The sequence below is a fragment of the Oncorhynchus gorbuscha genome, linkage group LG24, assembly GCF_021184085.1.
Source record: "Oncorhynchus gorbuscha isolate QuinsamMale2020 ecotype Even-year linkage group LG24, OgorEven_v1.0, whole genome shotgun sequence".
NCBI classification, from domain to species: domain Eukaryota; kingdom Metazoa; phylum Chordata; class Actinopteri; order Salmoniformes; family Salmonidae; genus Oncorhynchus; species Oncorhynchus gorbuscha.
The window spans coordinates 22,656,514-22,683,040 of record NC_060196.1 but is presented as its reverse complement, the minus strand read 5'-3'; positions in this window follow the sequence as shown (position 1 = coordinate 22,683,040).

Genomic DNA, 26,527 nt, shown 5'->3' with positions numbered 1-26,527 from the left:
GAAGAGAAAACCGAACAGCACTTCCCTCCGTTCTAATGGCAAATGTCCAGTCACTCGAGAATAAGATGGATGAGCTTTGTTCAAGAGTCTCCTCTCAGAGAGACTTGAAAAGCTGCACTAGTATATCTCTTACTGAAATGTGACTGGATGATGATGCTATGCACGTAGTACTCGGTGGATTCTCCATGCAGTGGCAGGATCATACAGTGGTTTCGAGAAGTCAAAAGGATGTGGAGTGTGTTTTTTAATAAATAACAACTGGTGTGCTGCTTCAAGTCTGAAAGGAATCTTGAGCTTTTGTTCACCTGACATAGTAAGCTGCAGACCCTTTAATCTACCAAGAGAATTCTCATCCGTATTTATCACAGCTGTCTACATCCCACCCCAAGCAAACACCACTCTGGCACTCAACAAACTGTATGGGGCCATAAACAAACAAGAAACCGCTCACCCAGAGGCAGTATTTCTGGTGGGCGGTGAATTTAACGCGGGGAGACTTAAACACTTCTACCAACACTCCTGCGCCACTAGGGGCGCAACAACTATAGAAAAGCATACAAGTCCTCCCTTCGGCAAATCTAATCATGACTCCAATCCCCTGCATGCGACGACCAGCTGGCAATTGTCTTCACAGACATTTGGAATCTATCCTTGTCCCAGTCTGTTATCCCAACATGTTTCAAGGTGACCACCATTGTCCTTATTACCAAGATCTCCAAGGTAATCTGCCTAAATGACTCTCGACCTGTAGCACTCACATCTATAATAATGAAGTGGTTTGAAAGGCTGTATGTCAAGACACATATCAACACCATCATCCCAGACACCCTAGACCCACTCCGATTCACATACCGCCCCAACAGATCGACAAATGACACAATCTCAATTGCACTTCTCACATCCCTCTCCCAACTGGACAAGAAGAGAAATAACTATGTGAGAATGCTGTACATAGACTACAGCTCAGAGTGCAACAACATAGTCCACTCCAAACTATTCCCCAAGCTAGGGACCCTGGAACTGAACCCCTCCCTCTGCAGCTGGATCCTTGACTTCCTGATGAGCCGGCCCCAGGTGGTGACGGTAGGCAACAACACCATCTCGCTGACCCTCAACACGCGGGCCTTTCAGGGGTGTGTGCTTAGTCCCCTCCTGTAGTCCCTGTTCAACCCATGACTGCGTGACCATGCAAAATTCCAACACCATCATCAAGTTTTCCGACAACACGACAGTGGTTGGCCTGATAACTGACGGCGATGAGTACATGATTTGGAAATGCACACACCTGTCTATATAAAGTCCCACAGCTGACAGTGCATATCAGAGCAAAAAACAAGCCATGAGGTCGAAGGAATTGTCCGTAGAGCTCCGAGACAGGATTGTGCAGAGGCACAGAGCTAGGGATGGGTAACAAAACAATTCAGCAGCATTGAAGATCTCCAAGAACACAGTAGCTTCCATCATCACGTTTGGAACCACCAAGACTCTTCCTAGAGCTGGCTGCACGGCCATACTGAGCAATTGGGGGAGAAGGGTCTTGGTTCACGGAGGTGACCAAGAACCTGGTGGTCACTCTGACAGAGCTCTAGAGTTTCTCTGTGGAGATGGGAGAACCATCCAGAAGGACAACCATCTCTGTAGCACTCCACCAATCAGGCCTTTATGGTAGAGTGGCCAGACGGAAGCCACTCAGTTAAAGGTACATGACAGCGCTCTTGGAGTTTGCCAAAAGGCACCTAAAGGAATCTCAGACCATGACAAACAAGATTATCTGGTCTGATGAAACCAAGATTGAACTCTTTGGACTAAATTCCAAGCTTCACATATGGAGGAAACATGGCATCATCCCAACGGTGAAGCGTGGTGGTGCCAGCATACTGTGGGGATGTTTTTCAGCGGCAGGGACTGAGACGCGAGTCAGGATCGAGGAAAAGATGAACGGAGCAAAGTACAGAGAGATGCTTGATGAAAACATGCTCCAGAGCGCTCAGGACCTCAGACTGGGACAAAGGTTCACCTTCCAACAGGACCATGATCCTAAGCACACAGCCAAGACAATGCAGGAGTGGCTTTGGGACAAGTCTCTGAATGTCCTTGAGTGGCCCTGCCAGAGCCCGGATTTGAACCCGATCAAACATCTCTGGAGAGACCTGAAAATAGCTGAGCAGCAATGCTCCCAATCCAACATGCCAGAGCTTGAGAGGATCTGCACAGAAGAATGGAAGAAACTCCCCAAATACAGGTTTCCCTAGCTTGTAGAGTCAAAAAGACTCAATGCAGTAATCACTGCCAAAGGTGCTTCAACAAAGTACTGAGTAAAGGGTCTGAATAATGTACATTTGATATATATAAATATATATTTTTGTAATAAATGTGCACAAATTTCTAAAAAACTATTTTTGCTTTGTCATTATGGGGTATTGTGTGTAGCTTGATGAAGGGGAAAAAACAATTGAATCAATTTTATAATAAGGCTGTAACGTAACAAAATGTGGAAAAAGTCAAGGGGTCTGAATACTTTCCGAAGGCACTGTATATAGAAAGTGAATTCAAAATGGATTAAATATATATTTTTTCTCATCCATCTACACACAGTATCCCATAATGACAAAGGGAAAATATGTTTTTAGAAATGTTTGCACATTTATTGAAAGAGAAATACAGAAATACTGTATCTCATTTACATAATTATCCACACCCGTGAGTCAACACTTTGTAGAAGCACCTTTGTAGGGCAGCCCCAGAAGTGACTCTTCTTATCAACTGTATGCAATAATTTGCAATGTGTCGTCTAGGTATTCAACATTCTCTGTGTTGGTCTCACCAAGCCCCTTCGTCACACCTCTGAAAAGCAGCGGTTACATCATGTGGGTCTGATATTGGGTTACCTTTACAGTAATTCCCAGAGCCGTTTGCTGTTCTAGTTAGAGCCTAATGTTAGCTAGCTAACATTGTACATGCTTAGTTAACTCCCAGGACTGTGGAGTTGTTGGGACGGTTCATTGTTATTTAACTAGCTAACGTTAGCTGGCTGGCTCGTTAGCTAAAGTTATGTGACGTGTGTGAACTTACAATTTGTTTACCTAGCTAGCATGCTAGGTGTCTTAAGCTAAAGTGTACTGTTAGCTAGCTAGCCAAAGTTAGCTGGCTGGCTCCCTAGCTGATGTTATTGTTTCCCAGAGCTGTGTGCTGTTCTAGTTAGAACCTAATTTTAGCTAGCTAACATTGAACATGGTTGGTTAACTCCCAGTACTGTGGCATTGTTGGCACTGTTCATTGTTGTTTAACTAGCTAACGTTGGCTGGCTGGCTTGATAGCTAACGCTACGTGACATGTGTACAACACCTGTTGAATATGGCTGGTGCCAGTAAAAAAAGCATAATGAAATTGTTGCCAGCAGAGCTGGTTAGGCTGTTTTCATGTTATCCAAAAGTAAACAAATCATCGGCCAGAGTGTCAAGAGTGCACTTTGAGAGCGAAACGAGATGGGTGGGGAAAAAGCTTAGGGTGAGGGTGTGAACTATGCTGAATAGGTGTAGACAAAGACTTCACTAAATAGCAAAACATTCAAAGTGAGTTTAAAGTTGATCAACTTTCATTGTTCCTCAAATGCAGTGTATGATATACCATTTTGTAGCGGAGTCTCTATTTTTAAATCATGTAAAAAACACAATTAAACATTTTGCTACATAAGACCAAATCCAGGTGGTGAGTCACATTTGGCATTTGGTGTTTTAGGTTATTGTCCTGCTGAAAGGTAAATGAATCTCCCAGTGTCTGGTGGAAAGCAGACTCAAACAGGTTTTCCTCTAGGATTTTGCCTATCCTGAAAAACTCCCCAGTCATTAACGATCACAAGCATACCCATAACATGATGCAGCTACCACTATGCTTGAAAGTATGGAGAGTTGTCATGTCTACCCCTGCTCCTCCCCTCCAGCGTTCGACGTCACCGGTTTACTAAACACCGGTCCTGGGAAACATCATTACATTTTCTCTTGTGTTACTATTTTATATTCATCTTTTAACTCTGCATTGTTGGGAAGGGCTCATAAGGAAGCATTTCACAGTAAAGTCTACACCAGTTGTGTTCGGCACGTGACAAATACGATTTGATTTGGGTACCTTCAAAAGCTTTTGTAGCTTGTTGAAAGACACAGCTGACCATGAAACATCTTTTTTTTTAAACATCTTTGTTTGTACAGTAGGGCTCACTCTATGGAATGTTCAAGAAGCACAATCAACTCACTATGTCAGGGACAGCTCATTTGGTCCTGCACTAGATTTACCATGGATCTTGATAGCTTAGAAATGTTACACAGGATTTAACCTTTAACAAATGCACCTATTATGTAAATAATTTATCACTATAGAGGAGCAAGCCACTTAAACATGCTCTTGATTGCCCCCATTGTAACGATTGTCCTCTTCTTCTGACGAGGAGTAAGAGATGTCAGACCAATGTGCAGCGTGCTAAATGTCCATTTTAATATATAAAACTGAACACTACAAAAATACAAAATAACAACTTGAATGAACAAACGGAAATCGAAACAGTCCCGTATGGTACAGCCACAGGAAACAATCACCCACCACTCAAAAGTGAAACCAGGCTACCTAAGTATGGTTCTCAATCAGGGACAATGAATGACAGCTGCCTCTGATTGAGAACCATACAATGCCAAATCATAGAAAAAGGAACATAGACAACCCACCCAACGCACGCCCTGACCATACTAAAACAAAGACATAAAAGAACTAAGGTCAGAACGTGACACCCATTACATTCAGTCACTGGACTGCTTGTCCATTGTGATTGAAAATCTCTACATTCAATTCTCCACTTATCTAATTCTGGTATGGCAGGGAGCAGCACATTCACAGTATACAGGGTGTCAGGCTGAATTCACAGAACACACTGTTCTATCCACCTCTCTCTTCCTCTCCACCTCTCTCTCGCTCTCTTACTCCCCTTATTTTCTCTCCATCTCACCCTCTCTCGTTCCCCCGTTCTGTGAGAGACAGGGAGTGGGGGTTGCCAAGGGATGGGAACAGAGTGATCTTGTTTTGGCCAGTATATTTTCGACAGCCTCTCTTCACCCTAGTGGAGCAGAACAAGCCACACATGCACAGTCATGAACACATTGACAATAATGTACAATCTGAAAATACTGTCTGATTCCCAAATGGCACCCTATTCTCCACATAGTGCCTTTGGGCCATGGTAATGCATTATGTAGGGAGTTGAGTGTCATTTGGGAAGCAGTCACTGGAGAGAGACCGCAGTGGTATCGCCATCATCATCAAAGCACCACCTGAGGGTGTTGACTTGACCTGACAATGATCTCAATGGGGAACGAAACGTAGCATTTTGGTGTGTCTTCATAGATCACAGTGGGAGCATATCAGAGTGTTATGCGCTCCAGACATCCTTAGTTTCTTTACATTTTTTTTTCTGTCCAACAGCTGTGGGAATTGTGTCCTTACCTTTTTCATACCACAGCGTCTCTGCTGTATTTCATGAACGGTACATTGTATGTGACCTGTAAGAGCACCTGGGATATGTGAGGAATTTATATTTCATGTCAAAAGCTATGGATGGGTTTGTTTGCTTTGACGGAGAGAGACTATCAATTGATCTGATCTGGCTAATTCTGAGGAGACACTTGAAAAGCCCAATGAAGTTCGAGCGTAAAATGGATATTTACCACATCTAATGTGTATTGACACATTCTTCAGCATTTGTCATCTAAGAGCTTCGATTTCAGTCCCCTCTTGCCACATGCACGGCAAACTACAGATAAACAAGGACAAACTCGCATGCTTCAGATGAAAGCACACTGAGTGGATCGGAACAGTCAGAGAATTAGAAGTCACAGGAAATGGATAAATGAGAAGCAAATGTCAAGAGACCTCACAACAATGTACAATATTTTGAGTGGAATGCAATCAGATTTCAGGTGAAGCCACAGCAACATTGAAGGTTTTGAATGATATTCACTATGCTCTGGTTAAAAAGTTGTGTTCATAGATTTGTCAAAGGGATGTGAAACTGTGTTGAGATTACTGGTAATGCCCTAGAGTGGTTTGTGAACTACCTGTCAAATTGAACTCCGTGTGTTAATGCAATTAAGGCCGATGGTTGTCTGACATCATAAAGCTGCACTCAGGTGTGCCTCAAGGGTCCATTTTAGGTCCACTGTTGTTTATTATGTAGATCAACAACATTGGGAGACAGATTGAGAAAGCTGATGTATATTTTTGTATTTGGCACTGTTCTCTATTCAAGTGGCAGCAGATTGATTTTGACCTTTGAAAAAGCTCAAATAGCTTTAATACCAATACATGGTATTTTCCAATACTAAACTCCGAAAACCAGGCACATGCCCTTCCGGTCTCCAAAGTGCCCTTTTGGGTGGTGGTATAATTCCTCCCCCCAAAAATGTTTTTGTATATCTTTTTTGTCGTTGTTCTGAACCCACTTGCTGCAAGTCGTCATTGAATTGACACAAGATAATGAATGTAGCTAGCTACCGACATTTGTAATCCATTTTCCCATTCATAATTCGTCATCAAACCATCCATATGATGTATTCTTCACCATCATTTTTTGCCTTAGCCAAAATAACTTTAATATTGTGGTGAATATTTGTTGGTTCATGATATCACTGAATATGCATCCAAAGTCAAGGCAAAGGCATACAGCTAAGTGCGTATGAAACTGCCCTTCTATCCTGGCTTTCACAACAGATAGCAAAGGAGGAGGTCTTCTAGCATCACAAGAGGAGGACTGGGTTAGGCAAACAGCAATGACTGTAATAGAGCTGTGCTACATGACAATATAGTTATTATGAAATGTGAAATTACTTTGACATGACATAATAAAATCGTACAATGAAGTTAGAAGATTATGGTTATTAGATTATGAAGTTATTATTTAAAAGCACTGATGCTTAATCACAATCTGTATTTTTTTAAAATCTAGTCATCCTAGCTGGCTAGCCATTTTGTTAACTGTAGCATATAGTATCCTAATGAGTCTGCTTGCAAACAACATTATCAAGCATATAGTAAAGTCATATTTTCTCACGGTGGAGGAGGGGGGTGGGGGTTGAGCACATGCCCCTCAAAAAGTATGGCCCTGCTGCTAGAGGCAAGCAGTCAGGAGCTAGAAATGATGCTGAAAACAAAGGAGAGTTATCGTTATGTGCCGAAAATAAAAACAGACAAATGCATTTTAGGTCACAATCAGAGGAGAAACTAGACGGAGAGATAGATACAAGCCAAACCACTACATGGGTATCTAAAGTACTGTATGTTGAACTTTGCTTTGAACCTGTCATGCAGCGTATGAAGTGACGTATACCACTGAGCATTCATGGTTCTCAAGACCTTCCTGATTTGCTGTCAGCAGTCCAGTGGTTTGTGTGCACTGAGGATGACGGCTATGGGTCATAACAATCGCTCATCATTTGAAGGCATCTAGCCTATGCACTGTATTTCGGGCACAGTGGTGCTTGTGCTCTGTAATCTGCCTCTGAAATCAAAATGGTGCTCAACAAATCGACCACGGTGTAAAGAGCGTGAGCGTCGGCTGCACTCCTCCTAACATCATTTCTCATGGGGGCTGATGATTTGGTGCACCACGAAGCGTTCCGGAACGTTCTGAAAATGCCCAAACTGCTTATAAATCAGAGATGAGGCCAACGCCCAAGACTACGTAGTTCAAACGCAGGGCAAGAAATTGAACAATTTACTATATAGTTCACTGCCCAAAGATAAAAAAATAAAAAATAAAACTCTAATCAAAAATGCTCAGACTATGTGTTCATCAAGGTAATGGGGTCCAATGAAACCATCATGTGTGATGGCTATTTTATGTTTGGTACAGTAGATATAGGTTCTACGGTGCAGTAATTTTCATTGCACAGCACAGATATTCCCATTAATTCAATGGATCATCATCCCTCAACGCTGCATGTCTCTCTTGGCTGCTCAGCGGTAGCAGCCGACTGCTGCCTGACTGGCTGAGTTTCACAGTTTCCACACCCTCTTTTATACTGCCTCTCAGGCTGGGAGAGGAGGGAGCAGGGCGATGCCAGAGTCAAATTGATTACTCACAGAGCACACACCTGACAGAGCCACAGGTTGTGTGTGTGTATGTATATATATATATATATATATAAAATTTACATGACATTTTTGTCACTTACTGGAGCAATTAGGGTTAAGTGCCTTGCTCAAGGGTTACTGGCCCAACGCTCTTAACCGATAGGCTACCTGCCACCTGCTGTGTGTGTATGAGAGAGAATGATGGAGTGTGTGTGTGTGTGTCAGGGTTTCCGCCAGGAAAATATGGCACCGGACAACGTGACCGGACAGATTTTAATTTACTGGACATTTGAGAAATATACTGGACATCCATATGCATTGGCTTTGTAACCCATTAGGATGTCTACCCACGGTGCTCAAAATCACATTTAGATTATTGTCATTCATTTTAACAGAATAGATATTAGCTTCTAAAGTTGTAAACAAATAAAGTAGAATGATGTTCTTATACCAACATGACAGGTTTTATTTGATAAGCAAAGCATTGCCTGTTGCGTCTTCATCCTTGCTATAAATCAAATGATTATCATAAAACATAATAATAACAATAATTAGCCTACAAGAACAAGTCGCCTACTTCAAAATATAGATTTTGTATAAAATAATTTGCGAACGACCTGTCCTAAAGGCTATTTGTATGCACATTTTAATGAATAAATAACAAAACAGCTGATTTCAAATACAATCTAGGCCTCTAATTTAATTTAGCCTAGGAATGAACATTTTAACTAATAAATAACAAAACATGGCTGTCTACATACACCAGGGCCGTCCGGTCATGGCTAGAAGGGATCCAGTTTTTGTAAACCTCAGATTTGACTTTTCGTAGCAGGTTAGGAGAATTTACACAGCAGGTTTAGAGAATTAACTTCGCAGGTTAATCCGGTGCCAAATTTTCCTGGTGGAAACCCTGACACACACACACACACACTTTATTTCTCTCTCTCTCACACACACACACACACACAGCGGGCGGCAGGTAGCCTATCGGTTAAGAGCGTTGGGCCAGTAACCCTTGAGCAAGGCACTTAACCGTGATTGCTCCTGTAAGTGACACACATTTAATGATACACACACACACACACAACCTGTGGCTCTGGCAGGTGTGTGCTCTGTGAGTAATCAATTTTACTCTGATATCACCCAGCTCCCCCCTCTCCCAGCCTGAGATGCAGTATAAAAGAGGGTGTTGAAAATTAGGTTTAGGTTAGGAAAAGAGTTAGGGTTAGCTAAAATAAAATTTGACATTAATTTGACAAAAGCTAGATCCCTTCTAGCCATGACTGGGCTGTCCCACCCCTACTCCTCATTCCCATTGCGATTCAGCACCACAGCAGTGGCAAGAGGACACTCTCGGTGGCCACAAAATGAAGAAATTCCAAAACTGATGTTGAACAATCAAATTCGATATGTAAATAAAACACATTTGGCTAATCATTGAGAAAGCCTACTTTATTTATTAGTCTATTAAGTATATTTGCCTTTGAAGTTGGAGCACATCGACTGGTATTCCCATCAATGAATAAAACATTATTTTGCAATGGTTTTGTATTTTTCTCTACAATTTGAGCGGCAATAATTTTCCTTATCTGCTTTTCGTTTTTTTTTAATCGGTCAAAAGCCAGCATTTACCGGCTAATGGAAACCCTGGTGTGTGTCACAAATATTACATGAAGGCTTTTGACTCTGAAGTCTGAACCCTTCTGAGTTTCCTTGGTCCTTTTCCCATCTCTTATCGTTTGTGTCAGAATACACTGTACACGGAGAACCTTTTTCTACATGCTTTCTTTCAGCCCAGGAAAATTTGTGGGATTTTTTTTTGACAGCCTGAGCATGAAAATAGAGGCAAAAAGCTAGTTGTAGTAGGGCTGGGCAATACATCGATTTAATTCGATTAATTCAAATTTTATGTTTTTGCACGATATTCCAAAATGCCTGTATTGCAAGAATCACGTTTTTAAGTCGTTTTTGAGTTTATGACCGTTTGTCCACATGTTCTCGTCTCCTTCGCTCCTGTGCTGTGTGCACCTTTCCATTTACACCAGAGATTAGTATAAAATGAGGAAATGCACGACTCCGGAAGTGGAAGTCGTTGTCCCAAAGGAGGGAATGCAGGCGACAAGTTAGGTCCAAAACAAGCCCATAGCAACGCATTGAGCTTATTTTGGACGGAATTTAGTGAGAGTGAAACTTCTTACTTCTTCTCTTCCTCTGGTTTACACACCCACCAAGCCCCTCTCACTAACAACAACAAAAGAGATCACTTCTTCATCTCCCAGGTTGCACAAATGTCTGGCCCACATCATGCCTGATTCTGACATGCCAGATCTAAAACTGCTGGCCTGGGTCTGGCAGCTGGATTTCGCCCGAGTCCGAAATGAATGAGGGCAGACTGGGCCAGAGTAATTCGGCCCAGATCTGGCAGCCTGAACTAAGCCATAGCTGCCATTTTAGGGCCAGAATTGGCCCAGATCCACTCGATTCAACCCCCCACCCCACACACACACACACACACACTCAAAAAAGAATAATGATGTTAAATTGAGGAAGTAATATTGCAGCTATCAACCGAACTATGAACAACATAAGCATAAAAAAGACATGACATTTTCTAATTTTACTTTTTTTATTTAAATATATGAAATGAACTTTTGAGTAACGTGTCATCCCTCAACGTGTACTACTTAGGTACAGTAGCATGGACATATCCAAATGAATGTCACTAGAAAACAGCTTTAAAAAAACGCAAATGCAGCTACTTTGATGTTATTCTGTGCATAGTTGAAGCGATTGTGTTAGCCATAGTTGGCTACCTAGCAAGGGATAAGAACATTGACCGCCTGCATAGCAATCAAATTAATAGAATGAACAACAAGTCCGCTTCTCTGTCAACCGAACCGATAGCACAACTGGAAGGATGAAATAGCATTGAATTTACTTATCAAAATTCTAATCTCAAAGAAAACATGTACATTTTTACCAGTAAATGTGGTCTTGTTTTCTTTGGCAACCGTGGAATAAGCGAGATAAACGCCTCCGCTCTGTACATTACTTGGAACTAATAAACTCGGGCAGTACCGAGTCGTCCATTATTTCCAGATAATGTACAAAGAGTCAGTGTTCATCCCTTTATCGCATGTATGTATGCGTGTATGTCAATGTATCTATTTCTCTCTGGGTCTATCTGCCCTTTCCTTGCTGTGTTCGGTCCTCTCCTTCCTGCGTCCGTCTCGGTCTGGTGCAAGCTGCAGCCACCTTATGACAAACTTCTCCGTCTCTCCATCTGGAGCCTTGGATGTGAAAGTGTTTCTCCTGACAGCCCCTTTGAATAACAGTCAAAAAAAGAGCAAAAAAACTACGTGCAGTTAGGACAATTTGTTGGATTTTGACCACACAAAAAATCTTAGGAATCACAATCCAGACCTCAAGTGGGAAGCACATCAACCGCAGAAGTTTTCCATTTCAACAGTGAGTCAAACAGATCAAGAGATATGAATATGTGCCTGTTGTAGCTCCGCCGTGTGGTCAATCTGAATGTGCTTGCGAATGTTGAGTCTTGACAGGGTTTGGAACATGTTTACCACGTTTGGTTACAATACAAATATCCGTGTCTGATTTGATGCATTTATATACTATTCTGTAAAGGATTGCCTTGAAGGACCTTGGTACATACTGTAGATGCAATATATTAAGTTTCATCCAGATCGGCCCTGTGGTTCCGGAGGAAATGACATTTAAGTCTTTAAAATATTATCTAAAATGGTGGAAAATCCATCATGGCAGACCTTGTGGGTCCTTGAGGCAAATGTGTTCCTTGTGAAAAGAGGGACCTATGCACAGAAAAGTTGGACTCTAGGTCAGGGACGGGCAACTGGCGGCCCACAAAGGCCTCGGATCAATTTCCCCAGGAAACTAACTATTTTACGTGATCTATTGCCAGGCTATGTCATAATAGTATTTTCAACCCTAATTCTATGGTCAGGCCACTGTCTGTCCCTCACAACAGTCTCTTATCTTGTGTCCCCTGCCCAGTATTCATGGATACAGCTCTCAGATGATAAACATATGGTCCGTGCTATTCAGCATCCTTTGGATGTCGCTACCCCATTGAAGTTGACATATAAAATGGTTAAGGTAAGGGATTTGGTTGTGTGTAATGTTAGGGTAAGGTTTAAGATTAGGGTTATGGTTTAGGATTCCAAATTGCACTGACCATATAGGAGCTATGGATGCAAGGACTGGCCATCCGTTATATAAAAACTATAGTTGAGGCTATACAGTGTTTTGTTTTCAGTTAATCCTATGTTTGGTTCTGATGGGGAAGAACAGTTGACCGAAGCTCAACAAGCATTAACACATTTTCTTCGAGAAGCAATAGGTATACAGTGACTAGTAAAAGTCGACACACCCTTGAACAGTTTTCACATTTGAGATGGACTCTTTTACTGTCCAGCCAGACCATCTCAGGCTCAGGGTGCCATCCTTCAGATTCACATTTAGAGTATTTGCTGAGGGTGGAGAAACAGAGTCTGCTGGTAGGGAGACAAACAAGAAGTCATGTGTTGTAGAGCACATCACATTACATGGGGTTCAAGTGAAGAATAGGTTCCTCTGGAAATACTCATCATTCAACCTATAGATTGTTGTTTTACATTATACTTCTATTATTAGCGGAAAGTTCAAATGTACTGTAAACCAAAACGGATGTACTGTAAATTGTTCAACAAATAATATGTTATTGTGAGTGATAACTGTTTTGTCACACATTCATCTCTCGCTGTGAGACGAGAGTATTTGATGCATGGAGGTGGAACGAGGAGACAGTCCGTCAGAGAGGCTGAGGGTGGAGAGACAAGAGTCTGTTGGCAGGAAAACAAACAAGAAGACTATTGTCGAGCACATCCCTTTACATGGGGTTCAAGTGAGGAATGGGATCACTAACACTAATAATTCAACCAATAGAATGTTTAGGATTATACTTGTTTTTTTTATAGATTTGCTTCTCAATGAAAGACAGCATCTGATTGACCCATTGACTGTATAGGGTCAAACATGACTAGTTTCACAAAACTATTTATTGTTTTGGATCTAGCTAACGTTAGCTAGATCCAAATTATTCAAGTAGCTAACGTTAAATAACCACTGGGACTATATAATAAATATACAGTGGGGCAAAAAAAGTATTTAGTCAGCCACCAAATGTGCAAGTTCTCCCACTTCAAAAGATGAGGCCTGTCATTTTCATCATAGGTACACTGCAACTTTGACAGACAAAATTAGATTTTTTTTCCCAGAAAATCACATTGTAGGATTATTAATGAATTTATTTGCAAATTATGGTGGAAAATAAGTATTTGGTCAATAACAAAAATGTATCTCAATACTTTGTTATATACCCTTTGTTGGCAATGACAGAGGTCAAATGTTTTCTGTATGTCTTCACAAGGTTTTCACACACTTGTGTATTTTGGCCCATTCCTCCATGCAGATCTCCTCTAGAGCAGTGATGTTTTGGGGCTATTGCTGGGCAACACGGACTTTCAACTCCCTCCAAAGATTTTCTATGGGGTTGAGATCTGGAGACTGGCTAGGCCACTCCTTGAAATACTACTTACTTACGAAGCCACTCCTTCGTTGCCCGGGCGGTGTGTTTGGGATCAATGTCATGCTGATGGAAGGAGGTTTTCACTCAAAATCTCACGATACATGGCCCCATTCATTCTTTCCTTTACACGGATCAGTCGTCCTGGTCCCTTTGCAGAAAAACAGCCCCAAATCATGATGTTTCCACCCCCATGCTTCATAGTAGGTATGGTGTTCTTTGGATGCAAGTTGAGTTTTTACAAAAAAAGTTATATTTTGGTTTCATCTGACTATATGACATTCTCCCAATCTTCTTCTGGATCATCCAATTGCTCTCTAGCAAACTTCAGACGGGCCTGGACATGTACTGGCTTAAGCAGGGGGACACGTCTGGCACTGCAGGATTTGAGTCCCTGGCGGCGTAGTGTGTTACTGATGGTAGGCTTTGTTACTTTGGTCCCAGCTCTCTGCAGGTCATTCACTAGGTCCCCCCCGTGTGGTTCTGGGACTTTTGCTCACCGTTCTTGTGATCATTTTGACCCCACGGGGTGAGATCTTGAGTGGAGCCCCAGATCGAGGGAGATTATCAGTGGTCTTGTATGTCTTCCATTTCCTAATAATTGCTCCCACAGTTGATTTCTGCAAACCAAGCTGCTTACCTATTGCAGATTCAGTCTTCCCAGCCTGGTGCAGGTCTACAATTTTGTTTCTGGTGTCCTTTGACAGCTCTTTGGTCTTGGCCATAGTGGAGTTTGGAGTGTGACTGAGGTTGTGGACAGGTGTGTTTTAGACTGATAACGAGTTCAAACAGGTGCCATTAATACAGGTAACGAGTGGAGGACAGAGGAGCCTCTTAAAGAAGAAGTTACAGGTCTGTGAGAGCCAGAAATCTTGCTTGTTTGTAGGTGACCAAATACTTATTTTCCACCATAATTTGCAAATAAATTAATTTAAAATCCTACAATGTGATTTTCTGGATTTTTTTTTCTCTCATTTTGTCTGTCATAGTTGAAGTGTACATATGATGAAAATTACAGGCCTCGCATCTTTTTAAGTGGGAGAACTTGCACAATTGGTGGCTGACTAAATACTTTTTTGCCCCACTGTATATACACTGCTCAAAAAAATAAAGGGAACACTAAAATAACACATCCTAGATCTGAATGAATGAAATATTATTAAATACTTTTTTTCTTTACATTGTTGAATGTGCTGACAACAAAATCACACAAAAATTATCAATGGAAATCAAATTTATCAACCCATGGAGGTCTGGATTTGGAGTCATACTCAAAATTAAAAGTGGAAAACCACACTAAAGGCTGATCCAACTTTGATGTAATGTCCTTAAAACAAGTCAAAATGAGGCTCAGTAGTGTGTGTGGCCTTCACATGCCTGTATGACCTCCCTACAATGCCTGGGCATGCTCCTGATGAGGTGGCGGATGGTCTCCTGAGGGATCTCCTCCCAGACCTGGACTAAAGCATCCACCAACTCCTGGACAGCGTTGGTGGATGGAGCGAGACATGATGTCCCAGATGTGCTCAATTGGATTCAGGTCTGGAGAACGGGTGGGCCTGTCCATAGCATCAATGCCTTCCTCTTGCAGGAACTGCTGACACTCCAGCCACATGAGGTCTAGCATTGTATTGCAGTAGGAGGAACCCAGGGCCAACCGCACCAGCATATGGTCTCACAAGGGGTCTGAGGATCTCATCTCGGTACCTAATGGCAGTCAGGCTATCTCTGGCGAGCACATGGAGGGCTGTGCCACCTCACCTCAAAGAAATGCCACCTCACACCATGACTGACCCACCGCCACACCGGTCATGCTGGAGGATGTTGCAGGCAGCAGAACGTTCTCCACAGCGTCTCCAGACTCTGTCACGTCTGTCACATGTGCTCAGTGTGAACCTGCTTTCATCTGTGAAGAGCACAGGGTGCAAATGCCAAACGTCCTGCACAGTGTTGGGCTGTAAGCACAACCCCCACCTGTGGATGTCGGGCCCTCATACCACCCTCATGGAGTCTGTTTCTGACCGTTTGAGCAGACACATGCACATTTGTGGCCTGCTGGAGGTCATTTTGCAGGGCTCTGGCAGTGCTCCTCCTGCTCCTCCTTGCACAAATGCAGAGGTAGCGGTCCTGCTGCTTGGGTTGTTGCCCTCCTACGGCCTCCTCCACGTCTCCTGATGTACTGGCCTGTCTCCTGGTAGCGCCTCCATGCTCTGGACACTACGCTGACAGACACAGCAAACCTTCTTGCCACAGCTCGCATTGATGTGCCATCCTGGATGAGCTGCACTACCTGAGCCACTTGTGTGGGTTGTAGACTCAGTCTCATGCTACCACCAGCATTCAAAAGTGACCAAAACATCAGCCAGGAAGCATAGGAACTGAGAAGTGGTCTGTGGTCACCACCTGCAGAACCACTCCTTTATTGGGGGTGTCTTGCTAATTGCCTATAATTTCCACCGGTTGTCTATTCCATTTGCACAACAGCATGTGAAATTTATTGTCAATCAGTGTTGCTTCCTAAGTGGACAGTTTGATTTCACAGAAGTGTGATTGACTTGGAGTTACATTGTGTTGTTTAAGTGTTCCCTCTATTTTTTTGAACAGTGTATTATGTATATGTGTGTTACTGTAATTCAGCGTTTAGTTGCCATAGTACACATGAAGCTAAATAAATCTTTATCATCATTATGAATCTTGGAGCGCTCTTTGCCATCTCCGCTCGAGACCAGTTGGGGTTGCGCGAGTCCTTTGTGACTCACTGGACATAGCTAGCTTACTAACTGTTAGCTACGTTAGCTATGTTAACCGGGTGCTTTCTTGCCTTGTCTTAGCTAGACCACCTATGTTTTTAAAAACACTAGCTAGCTTATTTAGCTACCTAATATCACATAGGCTAGACCCTAAACGTATTGACTAAGCTTGCTACCTCTACTCTAACAGTTAGCTAAGATAGCGAGCTAACATTAACGTTAGCTGACGTTAATGAGAAACTTTGACAATCATGACCAGTCTAAAATTAAGCTAGCCACAATGTCACAGACGATTTAGCGACAAAATTGACTGTTACCCAACAGACTGACTCTCACAACGGCCGCTAGAAAGTTAGGCACCGAGGCCGGCTCTAGCTGCAAGGCAGATGGCTCTAACAGCAGAGGCCACCGCTGCTGGATCGTGTGTTTTTTGGTTCCTTTAGAGGTAATGCTAGCTCCCTATTAAAGGATACTTAAGCAAGCATTGATGATACATGTATGCTGCGTTTTGCTATGTAGAACATTTGAATAACAGATTTGTAAAACAGACAGGAAATAGTTTAAATTTAACTTGGCAAGTCAGTTAAGAACAAATTCTTATTTACAATGACAGCCTAGGAACAGTGCCTTGTTCAGTGGCAAAACGTCAGATTTTTACCTTGTCAGCTCAGGGATTTGATCTAGCAACCTTTCGGTTACTGGCCCAACACTAACCACTAGGCTACCTGCCACCCCATTGTTGACTTAAACTTTGTCTATAGAAACACTATGGCAAAGTTACACAGTAGGTGACAATTCATAACTTACCTGGTTAAGATACGCGGTTTTATTCTCTTCTGGCTTTTCTTCTGGCAACCCATAGCTACTGTCAAACATTCCATGCAGGAAAATCTTCGATGTCTCAGAAATATGAGGTGTGAAATAATTGTGGGACATTAAGCAGAAGCTTTTATCCAAAGTCACAGTATATATGCATACATTTATTTTCTGTTCGTGGGCCCGGGAATCAAACCCACAATGACATTTTGAGCACCAGGATTTTTTCCATTGACTGTCATGGTCATTATTTATTCATCTATTTTAATAGACTACATTTGTAACAGCTATTGCAATAATTCACCATGCATGGCTGCATCAATCCTTCCAGCCTAGGTAGCAGATTATCAAATGGAAGATATAGGCCTATTCGTTCCTCCAGGCTGCGCTCCACTATTGATATCATTAGGCCTACGTTTTTAGAAAATACCATTATTTTGTTCTACCTCCTAGGCTACAACAGTGATGTTGGCTATTTATTAATTTTGTTACATTTCGCCCTTTTCAATGATATCCAATTGGTAGTTATACAGTCTTGTCCTATCGCTACAACCCCTACAGACTCAGGAGAGGTAAATTTCAAGAGACATTTGTCCTCCGAAACAGAACCCTGCCAATCTGCACTGCTTGCTTAACCCAGAAGCCTGCTGCACCGATGTGTCAGAGGAAACACCATGCAGCTGGCAACTGAAGTCAGCTTGCAGGTTCCCTGTCATACCACAAGGAGTTGCTAGAGCACAATGGGACAAGGAAATTACAGCCGGCCTAACCCTCCCTTAACCCGGACAACGCTGGGCCCATTGTGCTCCGCCTCATAGGTCTCCCAGTCACAACTGGCTGTGACATAGCCTGGGATTGAACCCAGGTCTGTGGTGATGCCTCAAACACTGATGCAGTGCCTTAGATTGCTGAGCCAGTCAGGAGGCCCCTTTGGATCAGTTATGGGTTTATTTTGACAGTTTACAAGGTTGAGAAAATTACATTAGGCCACTCATATGGTGTATTTTGGCAGGAAGTATCGGCGTTTACAGATAGGCCTACCATAGAAAAATAGGCTATAGCCTATGACACTGAGATGTGCTGTCTGTCGTGGATCATGCATCTCAAGTCGTCCTATAATTAACGTGGCCACCAGCATGTGCCTAAAAATCGCTAACGTCATTATATTGAGCCAGGATTGGCTGAAGGACTGAAATTAATAGAATTAGTGTGAGTGGGATTAAAAATAAAAATCTGTAAAATCTCATTTATAGCATATTTTCTCTAGGGTGTTTCTCCATCTGATAGCCTAATGGGCCGAATGTTAGCTTGCAAATGACCTAGCAAATGAGGTGAAATTATTACATTCATAATTCTTTTAATTCTTCAATCATCTGCTGAATAAAAACCTCATATGGCCCTACTTCTGAAAAAGTGAATCAGGCCAGATATGCTTAAGTGAACTCGGCCCGAGAACCATTAGCCGGAACCCAGAGTAATATGATTCTGCCGGACTCGGGCCGTATGAAACCCACCCAAGTCGATGTCGAGTCCGCCGAGTCTCAAACGGAATAGGCCCGAACTCACCGTGTTGACTGGGCTCTGACAAACGGTTTTAATTAACTTGCTATTTGACGTTTTTGTCCAACAGACACCAAAACACATTGAGAAATTATTTTACAATAATAGAGAAGTTCACCTTTCTAATGATGCCCTTTTTATGTCTCAACTACTCAAATAGCACGCAGAGCATGCACTACTAAAACAAGAGTATCAATGAACATTGATTGTGGAAAATTAATGCTCACTTTTGTCGCATGCAGCATTTCGGTAGTAAGTACCATTTTAGCCAAAGACTGTTATACTAGCTGTCTTGTCTGTCTTTTATGAATGTGCAATGAGCATAAGACACACTTCTATAAAGAACTGGAAACTCATTCTCATTCTGAGAAATAAAGGTAGGCCATTTGATTTCAACATCTGAACAAAGTGGACAGGCTTACATGCTGTTCAAACCGTTTGGAGACAGAATAGTGTGTTCATAACAATTCAACTGTTCTACCCCGTTAGCCAGCAAATAGATCCAAGTTGGCTAAACTTGAAATACAAAGATTAGCTGGCTACTCACTAGTACATGGGCTTGTGCTTGAGAGATTGTTCATGAGACATGTGTTAATTGTCTATAGCATAATGCCGGCTACAAGATGTTAGTCATTATTAGTGAATATGCATTATGCATGGTTATGGTTAAATTTGTAACAAAAAAAGGGCATTTTCAGACAGTCTTGTTCAGTAACTTGTTCAGCCAGTTCAGTGATTATTACAAACTGTTTTGATAAAATAAGACAATTATTAGTGGATTTTATGGTTGTGGAAGGCTTATATTTCGCCTAGCTATAACTTCACAAGCCCTGAATTCATTTGATTATTGCTGACTGTTTGAACTGCAGTGCATATGACCGTTAATTGTACATTAAAGCTCATGGAGAGAAAACATTGTGATAACTGTAGATATACTGTATATCTTGAATCGCACATAAGTTTGAAAAAATGTAGGTTTGATTTTTTTGCCATATTGCCCAGCCTTAAATTGTAGTTAGCCTGATGAATCACACTAAATTCTTCCCGGTGCTCTGTTGTTCGCTACATACTTTAGTCTGAGACTGCCATCATTTAAGTAGTTTGTGGTGATGAGGGGCACCACAAAGTAATAAGACTGAGACTGCCACCACAAAGTAATAAGACTGAGACTGCCACCCACAAAGTAATAAGACTGAGACTGCCACCCACAAAGTAATAAGACTGAGACTGCCACCCACAAAGTAAAAAGACTGAGACTGCCACCCACAAAGTAAAAAGACTGAGACTGCCACCCACAAAGTAAAAAGACTGAGACTGCCACCCACAAAGTAAAAAGACTGAGACTGCCACCCACAAAATAAAAAGACTGAGACTGCCACCCACAAAATAATAAGACTGAGACTGCCACCCACAAAGTAATAAGACTGAGACTGCCACCCACAAAATAATAAGACTGAGACTGCCACCCACAAAGTAATAAGACTGAGACTGCCACCCACAAAGTAAAAAGACTGAGACTGCCACCACAAAGTAATAAGCGATTGGATCGTCTCTAATCAGAGTATCAAACTGCCACTTTACCAACGTGTGTTCTGGCTCTGGCCCAACCCATTGGTTTCTGGACCAATCAAGCAGCCCGGAATGTTTTCACATTTGGTGAAGGTTCGGGGATGTACTCAGATCCAGACTCATTGCAGTGAAGAAACTAAGCAGGGAGTCTGGATAGCCAGGCAAAGTTGTAGAGATATACCATTTGAAAACAGACAACATACTTGAACCCAAAGTGGACAAAAATATATTCAACATAAGAGTCATATGGGCTATGTGAATCTGTCACATGTCTGAAATGAAGAGGACACACACTTCTGAAGTCAAAGTACTGTATGTGTCATCATATGCCCTTGATGAGGATAACTGAGGGACAGTGGAGAATGACCCTAAAGACATGACACATACTTTTACTGTGAGACCATTAGTCAAACCCAAGATGTAAAAATTAGGCAACATAAGCGTTCCTTGCAGGAGATCATGCAGTATTGGACTCCTCTTGGTCTTTTCACACCAGCTAGAGATCAAAGGTCTGAAAGACCACAGGCCTGGCTGGGAGTAGGTTGCGTCCCAAATGAAACACCATTACCCATTTGGTGCACTACTTCTGACCAGAGTCCCTGGTCAAAACTAGTGCACTAAATGGAAAATAGATTGCCATTTGGGGCGCAGGCTAGAATGGTGTTGAGACACTATCACGGGTCACAGTGTGAGGAAATCTAACACATCCATCTCGTTTGGTATGACCCAGGCTTGGAGAGACTGCTGTGACCTCCTTATAACACATCTCTCTGAAGGGAAGGGAACAGCCAAAACATTATGAATCATTAAGAACGATTGCGTTCAAAGGGTCGGGGGTGAGGTGATGTCTTGCAGAAAATTCAACCATCACCATGCTGCAAAATAATCAAACAGAAATGAGTACAATGTGTTATTCAAACAAAATGAATGAACAGTAGTCAATTTGCCGAATGCACCATTCCACAGAATTGACTGTATTTACACCGCACCACATCACAATTCCAAGCCTCCCAAACTGAATGCCTCCACTTGACCAAAGGGAGTTTTATCCACAACAGATACAGTAGCTGAGCATGAATTTTCAAAATAACAGGAGACGTTCTCCTTTTCAATACCCACATGCACTGAGAGGGAGCTGAGAGAGCAACCTCCAGCTGCCTTAGAATGGAAGAGGGGAACATCCCTGCAGGATATGGCTAAGAACATTAACCCCCCCAGCGCAGCTATGAAAACCACTATTGAATGGCTGAGGCTAATGTGACTTTCATTAGCGCTATGCTAGCAGCCAGAGGCTGAGGCAGGCCAAACCCAAATAGAAAAGAGCTACAGCATAACTGTGTCGGATGCCCAACCTACTACCCCGAGCCCAACTGATTGAATTCCTGCCTCGCCCAATGGAATCATTCCTAAGCTCCAGTTGCTCCCATATTAAGCATTGGGTTTCGTTCGGTTGGGTTCTTAACTAACCCGACGGGTTACCAGAGCAATTGTTTGAATATCTAAAGTCAAAAGATGCCAACCTATGGGAACAAGATATGACAAAAACATGAAGATTCAAAATACCCATTAAACACTAGCTGAAGCGTTTCTCGAACATTACCTATAAAAAAAAAAATCCATTAAATTACATCATGGTAAACAAACTAAAAGTTTAGGAGACATTCCTCCATACTTTCTACTCAGCTACCTGGAGGAGTTGCCATGCCAAAGTTATTTTATCCTGGCAACAGTGTGGTACACCCAGCTTTACACTCCTTTTTTTCTCTGTTTCTCCCAATCCCTTTCCTCCCATTACCTCCATCTTGCCAGATTTGCCCCATGCACCTGGGACTCTTAATGCCAGGAAAGAAAAACAAAAATCTTCCGTTTCAGGTCGGTATGGGAGCAACAAAGTTTGTGAATGGGTATTTGAGAGAAATGCTGGTATTTTTAGCAGCAGAATGCTGCACAATTACCAGTCGAGTCCCAGGTGCGGCTTGGAGGGCTGCTTTCTGATGAGCCCTGGAGTGCCATTGAAGCCTGCTCTAGAATCATTCATTTTCATCGCCTCATCGTCGGCTCCCACAGACAGCAGATGTGCACTGCTGCGATCACCGCATGGCTGCCTGCCACGATGCTGGTCAAACATTCCAAGTGAGAAGAAGTTAGAGAGAAAAAAGTGTGGCGAAACGATGTCCAAACAGCATGAAAGAACACTGGAGTTGTGCATGATGAAATTGCATGCATGCAGAGGTGATTTTAAACATTAGGTTGTAGGTGATGAACTGTGGGGCTTCCTAATTCGAGAGAGGTCCCAATGTGGGGCTCTCAGGTCAACATTGGCGTGGCAGGCCTTGTTATACCCGAAAGACAGTCAGACCTGAATGGTGCTGCAGTGGAGCTGTCCTCCTATCCCTGACATCGATATAGGGGCTTTGAAAGCGGGAAAACAATAGTTTTGACAAGCGCTATCGGGCCTAGCAGTGTGAAGGCAGGCCAAACGATTTCATTTCGCAGCCAAGTTCATTATCAGGACAGACAGAGTGTACGAATGCCTGAAAACCAACAATAGCAAAGCATCCTTCTAATTAAGCCCTTGAGTAGCGTTGCTTAGTGCACCAGCCTATCTGTTTTGGATGCCTGTGAAGCGCCTGATTGGATTCAAGAATGCTCCTAATAGCCTCCCTATTTTTCCCATAGGCCACAGAGGAATCTGCTGAATTCAATGAACCAACCACGGGCTTTGTCTCAAGCTTTTAGAAACTGATTGAGGCATATGACTACCATAATTTTTCAACATAAATTCCACATTCATTCTGTCAACATTCCATGTCAATGACAGTGAGCATGAAATAGCTACAAAGGACAAGAACAAACAAAAAAACGTAGACACTAATTTGTTCTTCATTTGTATAGGACCTACAGCGAGCTGGTTCAAGCTAGGCCATACCATTCAATGCTACGTTGTTACGATTGAAATTCCTTGTAACGATCCTCTTCCTCTGATGAAGAGTAGTCAAGATAGGACCAAAACGCAGCGTGGTAAGTGTCCATGTTAATATTTATTTTAACTCAGAACACTAAGACAAAATAACAAAACTAGACCAACACGAAACAGTTCTGTCTGGTGCAGACTACCCACAAACACAGGTGGGAACAGGCTACCTAAGTATGGTTCTCAGAGACAACGATTGTCAGCTGCCTCTGATTGGGAACCATACCAGGCCAAACACAGAAATATACCACACAGAACAAAACATAGAATGAACAACATAGAATGCCCACCCCAACACACACTGACCAAACCAAAATAGAGACCTAAAAAAGGAAATAAGGTCAGGACGTGACATTCCTCACCAAGACAGGCCAGCACCAGGCCAAGACAACCAGAGCAGAGTACTGGCAGGCACGCAGCACGGCTCCAATTTTACCGTACAAAAGTACTGAACACAATAGGAGTACTTGACTCCTCTGGCACTTAACAGTCTAGCTGGCCCCATAACTTCTCCCCTTACTGCTCTCTCCTTTGAGAGGGTGGAAACAAAATCGGTCTACGGGTACAAAGCCAACTGTGCGTTTTACACAACAGAGTTGTTCAGAATAAGTGATCTCTGTCTATAAACACACTGTTTTCACACAATGGAGAATGGAATATTTTATAGCTAGGAGAGAGGGTCTAAAAATGAACATCTCAGCTAGGAAGCGAACAAGTGGACTCGCTCTATCCCCCCCCGAGGGGACGGAAATTAATTAAATCCGGCACGGCAGATGCTGCCTTTTTATGAAACGGCTCTGTTTTGAGATGGCCCTCAAATTAGCCAAATTGGAGTGATGTGACAACCTAAGAACTTTGTCTGCTTTTGTTTTGAAGCTGGCTGTCCCCTCCAATGACTGTTAGCTAATGTCAGACCAATTGAATTGTACTTTTTTATTTAACCCTTATTTTACCAGGTAGGTTGACTGAGAAAACATTTCCATTTACAGCAATGACCTGGGGAACAGTTACAGGGGAGAATGAGCCAATTGGAAGCTGGGGATGATTAGGTGGTTGTGATGGAATGAGGGTCAGATTGAGAATTTAGCCAGGACACAGGGATTAACACCCCTGCACACACGATAAGTGGCATGGGATCTTTAGTGACCACAGAGAGTCAGGACAAACGTGTAACGTCCCATCCAAAAGAAAGCACCTTACACCGAGCAATGTTCCCAATCACTGCCCTGGGGTATTGGGATATTTTACAGACCAGAGGAAAGAGTGCCTCCTATTGGCCCCCCAACACCACCTCCAGCAGCATCTGGTCTCCCATCCAGGGACCAACCCTGTTTCAGAGGTAAGCCAGCAGTGGTATGTTAAAAGCATGCATGTGCCAATGTGCTTAAATGAACAGAATGACTTTCCACTTGAAGGGCATTATCACGGCCCCAAAACAGGTTTATCTCTGGATTAAATCATTCACAATTCACAACGCGTCCCCTTTATAGTGTGTGATCTAATGCGTTCAATAAAACCGAAAACATTGAAGGGCTAATTCTCCTGAGGATAGATGGTCAAGACGGATTCTAAAATGGCTTCCTTGTCCCCCAACAAGCCGATGATACCGTAGATGGTAAGTGATGAACATTTAATAATGAGCTTAGTGTACGATATCTTTGATTCATATTTGATAAAGGCCTTTATAAAGCATAGAGATCTATGGATCGGTTTATGCCAACCAACCTAATGAAAACGGGCACACGTTGCGATGGCATCAAAGGTAGATGTCATAAACGGGTCGCACATGTATCTTTAATCATGTCCATTTTTATACTGACCTCAATGTCTCAAGAGGGTCAATCGTTAGAAACGTATTTGTTTATATAAAGTCGCGTTGACCCTGAAACTGCACCAGAGTTCACAGCTTGTTCTACAGAACTGGAGGATGTAGACTTGAAAACCCCCAACACACACACTCCAAACAGTCTTGCTTTGCTCTGCAGATCAATGCCCCCCCCTCGTGTGCTTCTCAGCAGGGCTGACTGAGTATTAGAGCACTCGCTGCTTAGTTTGACAGTGTCCCAGATTGCACCCTATTCTCAATGTGGTGCGCTACTATGGACCAGAGCCCTGGCCTCTGGTCAAAGTAGGGCACTGCATAGAGAATATGGTGCCATTTGGGAATTAGCCTATGACTCGCATATCTCGAATAAAACAGTTGTGGAAATATGTTACATCCTCAACAATAGAGGCTTCTCTGATGTGAACCTGAACCTGCGGCATAGAAATCTCAATCAAGCCAACACCCACATGTTGAACACAGGCAAATAAATACAGCTGGCAAAATTGTAGGAGAGTACAACTTTTTCCAGTCTTTTAAGTAAAATATACCATACAGTAAAAACAATTCAGGGCCAGCAATTAAGAGCAAAAAAAATCCACAGACAAACATCTGTTGCATTTGATGCCATGTTCCATACAGGCAAAACGTTCTACCCAAAAAACATGAAGTTAAGCTGAAAAAAAAGAATGAGACTGCAAAACCATTGCAACAGGAGTTGCTGTTATAGAGAGGACGAAGGTAACCACACAAGCAGGGTCAGGGGAGCGGAAGTCTCTCCATTTACAGGAATCCAGAGGTCCTTGTCCCACGCAGGAAATCTGTCCAAACTCAAAAACCACATAGCTTAGGCCTTTCACCCAAGAACACGTGGTCACTTTCCTGCCAAGCCTACCCTGGCCATCATGATCACGGTTCAATTAAAGTTCACTGTTCTAAGGGGCATCTGAAAAGGTCCCCGTGAGCACACTGGAATGGGAGTGAAGGCTGCCAATTTCCTTTCCCCAGAAATTGCCAAGGAAACAACAACCTTTCCAGTAATGGAGTTGCCTGCTGCTGGTCGTGATGTGATTGGATTTAACGTTGTGTTCTCTCTCAGCGAGGGAGCAGAGACTCGACGGGTACGGCATCTCAAGTGTAACGCACATATTCAATCCGGCGGCTTTAATAACTTCTATTATGTCTATTGACTCTCCCTGGGCAGAGACACAGGAAGTCCCAAATGGCACTCTATTCTCTGGGACAAATTCAATAGGGAATAGGGTGCCATGTGATAAGCAGTACTAGACGCCTGCTGCTGGAGAAAGGGATAGGGAACTGCT